At 44.1% G+C, this 6,416-nt stretch overlaps 1 non-coding gene across 1 annotated transcript; it reads right to left on the bottom strand.

Annotated features, from left to right (window-relative positions):
• Positions 1 to 3,776: 3,776 nt before the first annotated feature.
• Trnat-ugu lies at positions 3,777 to 3,851 on the bottom strand. The gene has a single exon. It is a non-coding gene; the product is annotated as a tRNA-Thr (tRNA).
• Positions 3,852 to 6,416: the final 2,565 nt, after the last annotated feature.

Genomic DNA, 6,416 nt, shown 5'->3' with positions numbered 1-6,416 from the left:
AAAGGCTTCTTTTGTAACAGGTGTGCCTTAAAGTCACGTAAGAAGTCTGCTCCCATTTATACGTAATTTGAAGGTTTTACAGTAGACGTACATTATGGCACTGATACAACCTTCAAATTACTTCTCTTGTGCCAGCCTCTTCATCTAAGAGTAGCACTTGCACCCTAAGTCCTCAGTTATATGCTGGATATGCTCGTATTGTAATCTCCGTCTTGCCATGGAAGGTATTTTCTGATGTCTTAAAACATGTGCTATCATCTTGTCCTTCCTTCTTGTCAGTGTTTTTCGTACATCCCTTTCCTCACCGATTCTGCAGATAACCTCTTCATTTCTTACCCTATGACTTCACCTAATTTTAAACATTTTTCTGTAGTACAACGTCTCAAATGCTTCGATTCTCTTCTGTTTCGTTTTCCCACATAGCATGATTCGCTGCTTAACAATGCTGTGCTCCAAACGTACATTTCCAGAAATTTTTCTTCCTCAAATTACGTTCTATATTTTGTAATAGTAGACCTGTAGCGAGCTTAAGTCCTCTCTTTTTTTTGTCCTTTTTATCTTTGTATGTGTCCTTGGTTAGTCCGTCATATGTTACTTTCCTTCGATGGTTGCAGAATTCCTTATCTTTGTCTACTTCTTTCTCAACAGTTTCGATGTTCAGTTTATCACAAATGTTCTGCTACTGCTCGTTACTTTCGTCATTCTTCGGTTTACTGTCAGTCATATTGCTTCCTTATTTGACTGTTCACTCTGTTCAACAGGTCCTGCAGTTACATTGGAGTTAGCAACATCATCAGCGAATCGTATCATTGATATCTTTTTCCCCTAAATTTCGATGCCACACTGAAACTTTTATTTCTGTCATTTGTTTCTCTGAAATACTGATTGAACGCTAGGGGGAAAACACAGCACCCCTGTCTTCAACCAATCTTAATCCGAGTATTTCGTTCTTAGTCTTTCAGTCTTCCCCCTTAGTTCCAGCACGTATTGTATATTATCCGCCTCGCCCTACAGCTTACTCCTATTTTTCTCCGTACTTTGAACATCTTGCATCATTTTACACTGTGGATGTCCTTTTCAAGTTCTGTGAAGGTGTCGATTTTTCTTGAGTCTTGCTTCCATTATCAATCGCGTCAGATCTGACTGTTTGCTGCCATTACCTTTCCTAAAGCCAAACTTCTCGTCACGTAACAGATCTTCACTTTTATTTTGCATTCTTCTGTCTATTGTTCTTGTCAGCAGCTTGGGTGCATGAGCAGCAGTTGTCGATCTGTTCGTGATATCTTCGGAAATATGTAGATGACGTTCTTCCGAAAGTCTGATGGTGTATCTCTAATGTCATAGAATTCACTCACCAACTTGAATAGTAATATGATTCCCGCTTCCTCCAATAATTTTAGAAATTCCCAGGGAATGTTTTCTGTTCCTTCTGCGTTATATGAGAGCATGTCTTCCAAAACTATGTTGTACCCTGTCTGTGAAACCGGATCCGCTACGTCTCCCATATCGATACCGATTTCTTCTCATGTCACGTCATCAGACGTGTCCTTCCCCTGCTACAGACTTTCTACATCTACATCTACATTGATACTCCGCAAGCCACCCAACGGTGTGTGGCGGAGGGCACTTTACGTGCCACTGTCATTACCTCCCTTTCCTGTTCCAGTCGCGTATGGTTCGCGGGAAGAACGACTGTCTGAAAGCCTCCGTGCGCGCTCTAATCTCTCTAATTTTACATTCGTGATCTCCTCGGGAGGTATAAGTAGGGGGAAGCAATATATTCGATACCTCATCCAGAAACGCACCCTCTCGAAACCTGGACAGCAAGCTACACCGCGATGCAGAGCGCCTCTCTTGCAGAGTCTGCCACTTGAGTTTATTAAACATCTCCGTAACGCTATCACGGTTACCAAATAACCCGGTGACGAAGCGCGCCGCTCTTCTTTGGATCTTTTCTATCTCCTCCGTCAACCCGACCTGGTACGGATCCCACACTGATGAGCAATACTCAAGTATAGGTCGAACGAGTGTTTTGTAAGCCACCTCCTTTGTTCATGGACTACATTTTCTAAGCACTCTCCCAATGAACCTCAACCTGGTACCCGCCTTACCAACAATTAATTTTATATGATCATTCCACTTCAAATCGTTCCGTACGCATACTCCCAGATATTTTACAGAAGTAACTGCTACCAGTGTTTGTTCCGCTATCATATAATCATACAATAAAGGATCCTTCTTTCTATGTATTCGCAATACATTACATTTGTCTATGTTAAGGGTCAGTTGCCACTCCCTGCACCAAGTGCCTATCCGCTGCAGATCTTCCTGTATTTCGCTACAATTTTCTAATGCAGCAACTTCTCTGTATACTACAGCATCATCCGCGAAAAGCCGCATGGAACTTCCGACACTATCTACTAAGTCATTTATATATATTGTGAAAAGCAATGGTCCCATAACACTCCCCTGTGGCACGCCAGAGGTTACTTTAACGTCTGTAGACGTCTCTCCATTGATAACAACATGCTGTGTTCTGTTTGCTAAAAACTCTTCAATCCAGCCACACAGCTGGTCTGATATTCCGTAGGCTCTTACTTTGTTTATCAGGCGACAGTGCGGAACTGTATCGAACGCCTTCCGGAAGTCAAGAAAAATAGCATCTACCTGGGAGCCTGTATCTAATATTTTCTGGGTCTCATGAACAAATAAGGCGAGTTGGGTCTCACACGATCGCTGTTTCCGGAATCCATGTTGATTCCTACATAGTAGATTCTGGGTTTCCAGAAATGACATGATACGCGAGCAAAAAACATGTTCTAAAATCGACGTAAGAGATATAGGTCTATAGTTTTGCGCATCTGCTCGACGACCCTTCTTGACGACTGGGACTATCTGTGCTCTTTTCCAATCATTTGGAACCCTCCGTTCCTCTAGAGACTTTTAGTGTGTTCTTTCCACCTATCCGCCCTCTCTTCTGCGTGTAACAGTGAAAGTACCTTGCAGTGAACACATAGTGTGTTGCGAGGCGATCACTCTGTTGTAGAAATAATTCAAAAGCCAAGATCGCATAACTACAGGGTGAGTCGAAAGTCCTTCGACACCTTCATAAGTTGGAAGATGAAAGGGAAAATTTAAATGTAATGATGGGAACATAGGTTTGACGTGGGCCAATGATGCGGGTGTCCCATATGCCACACCACACCATCACCTTCGCTGGACTATGTTCTCGAATTGGGGCAACCCAGTTCGGATTCGCGTCACTCCAGTGTCGACAATTATGTCGATTAACCTCCCCGTTAAAAGTGAAATACGCCTCATCGCTGAACAGTATGACATTGGCAAACGAAAGATCCGGTTCGTGTTGTTCAGTAGCCCACAGGCAGAACGCCAACCGGGATCAGGGTCATCCTCGTTAAGTCGATGTTGCATCTGCAACTTGTAAGGATGCCACTCGGTGTGCAATATCCGGAAAATAGAGGTTTGGCTTATTCCACACGCTAGGGCCACACGACGGGTAGTTGGTTTAAGACTTTTCACAAACGACGCAACACCCGCAGTTGCAGTTTCCTCATTGGTGGCAGTCCTTGGTCGCCCACTACGTGCCCTATCGTGAACAGAGCCCGTCTCCCGGCATTTTGTGATGACGTGAACCACCGTGCTGTGCGATACCCGTTCTCTCTCTGGGTGCAATCTGTTGTGAAATGATAATTAAATGGACACCCTAGCTGCAAACAGGCGTTGATGTACTTCATTGGGGACATGTTGAAAATGTGTGCCCCGACCGGGACTCGAACCCGGGATCTCCTGCTTACATGGCAGACGCTCTCTCCATCTGAGCCACCGCGGGCACAGAAGATTGTGCGTCTTCAGGGACTTATCCCTTGCACGCTACCCGTGAGATCCACATTCCCAACATGTCCACACCACTACATTCGTAGTGCGCCTAATAGATGTTTGCCCGTCATACACATTACTCGTGGCAGATTAATCTACCAAGTCCCGTACGAGTTCGGGCATAGCGTGTGCGTTCGCACAAGAAGGTCAGTGGCCGCGAAGTCATATTTTTAACTATAAATGACGGTAGTATCTGTTCCCGAAAGAACAGTTACCGTGGATGACCATGCAGCTGCATGGTCATCCACGGTAACTGTTCTTTCGGGAACAGATATTACCGTTATATATAGCAATCTGTTGTAGTCAGCTGCTATTGTTTGGTAGCTACGTTCCCCTGATATAAGGATCATTTCGATCTTCTGTTCACGTGTCTGACCCATTTTAGATCACCTGGAACAAAGAGAGACATGAGTCGGTGTCAAGGTAACTTTGAACATTAATAACTACTAAACTGTACAAGATAGCCAAAACAAATTACACCACTCAATTCCAGAGCTGAAGCGAGTGTTGTTTGATGTGTCATACACCCCCCTTCCCATTTAAAAAAAATTACTTGAATCCAAAATAGCGGATTTCAGGACGGCGACCATGAATGACATTCACTCCAAAAGTTGCGGCACCGCATCACACCTATGTTCTCATCATCACATTTCAATTTTCCCTTTAATCTTCCAACTTTTGAAGGTGTCGAAGGACTTTTGACTCGCCCTCTGTTTACTGGATGACCGGTTTCAACAAATTAAAGGTGCCAAATGGTTTTATAAATGTTAAGCTACATTCAGATCCGATGATGGCACCTTTAGTGCGTTGAAACCGGTCATCCAGTAAACAATATTGAAGCGATCTTGGCTTTTGAATTGTTTCTAGTGAATGTACCGTTGCACTCTTAGTGTTACCTGTTGTTTTGACCTTTCTGTGTGATGAATCACTCCTTTCGACGACCATTTATTTTTCGATTTTTTTCACTTTTTCCTGCAGCTATATCACCAGGCTTCCCTGCACCGTCTATTTATTTTATTCCTAAGCGACGTATTCGGCATTAAGTGGTGGAAAAGTTCCACTGTCAGTATTTGGTCGACAAAGGGAGGAGGGGTAGTGATGTAAGGTTCCTCATCACCGGTCTTCACACCAATGTCTTGTGTTAAGTTCCAAACCCGCCTGCCTTGTTTCATATAGTGAGGGCATGTGACACTGTTGACAGTGACCCATCTGTTGGATGCGGATGTTCTGCTCGGCGGCCCACTTTGTGTTATCCAAGAGGGGTAAGCTATGTGCCGGCACCGAATTTCCACTTTCTTCTTGAGTATGGGATCATCTTGACTTTTACTAAGTGATTTATAGTGATGTAGTCCTGTCTTTCCCTGAGCATTTGCCGCCCGAAGTGGCCGTGCGGTTCTAGACGCTGCAGTCTGGCACCGCGAGACCGCTACGGTCGCAGGTTCGAATCCTGCCTCGGGCATGGATGTGTGTGATGTCCTTAGGTTAGTTAGGTTTAACTAGTTCTAAGTTCTAGGGGACTAATGACCTCAGATGTTGAGTCCCATAGTGCTCAGAGCCATTTGAACCATTTGAACCCTGAGCATTTCTGTACTTCTTTCTTTCGTCGGTTAGTTGAAGTATTTCATCTGTTACCGAAGGTTTCTTCGACGTTACCTGCCTTGTACTCATGTCTGTCTGCCCAACTTCTGTAACTGCCCGTTTCAGAGACGTGCAGTCCTCTGCAGCTGGACATTCTCCTCGGATATGCAGTATCTACAGATTTAGAGAACAAAAGCCTCTCACTACTCTGCAGTACTTCAGTGTCCCACTTCCTTACACACTGATTCTTCCGGACGATTCTCTCGAATTTCAGTCTACTCTTCATCATTACTAAATTGGATATCTGAGTCTGTCTCTGCTCCTGGGTACGCCTTGGAATCCAATATCTGATTTCAAAATATCTGTCTGATCATCATATAATCCAGCTGGAATACGCTCTACAAATAAATGCGGATGTTGGGTGTAAGTGCTACTACCAGGAAAAATGGCTGGCACAGGAGAGGAACTCGTGGCCAGCCGCTTTAAACCAGTCAGCACACTTGGAAACTTGACACATATTCGCTATCGTGGTACCCTTAACTGAAACCAATTTAGGAGGCAGAATCATAATGTTATGCAAATCCCACCCAAGTGGGTTTATATTAAATCTGCACAAGGTATGTATTGCAGTCTTATAACGGCCCTGATATAAATCCTACGTGGGGTGACTCGCCTCTTATATAATTTATTCATTATGAAATTGTAAGGGTCGACGGGTTGCAAACAGCCGTACAATACGTTACACGCGCTCGCCAGCCGACCTCTCTGGAATGCTGAAAACTTGTTTGGGCAGTACACGTGCGTCCGGCTGAACTGCAGTATATATATATATATATATATATATATATATATATATATATATATATATCGTGCGACTAGGGCCTCGCGTCAGGTAGACCGTTAGGCCGTTCGCCGGGTGCAAGTCTTTCGATTTGGAGACT

Source organism: Schistocerca piceifrons, chromosome 2, assembly GCF_021461385.2.
Source record: "Schistocerca piceifrons isolate TAMUIC-IGC-003096 chromosome 2, iqSchPice1.1, whole genome shotgun sequence".
Classification (NCBI taxonomy): Eukaryota; Metazoa; Arthropoda; class Insecta; order Orthoptera; family Acrididae; genus Schistocerca; species Schistocerca piceifrons.
This window is presented reverse-complemented; position numbering and strand designations above follow the sequence as displayed.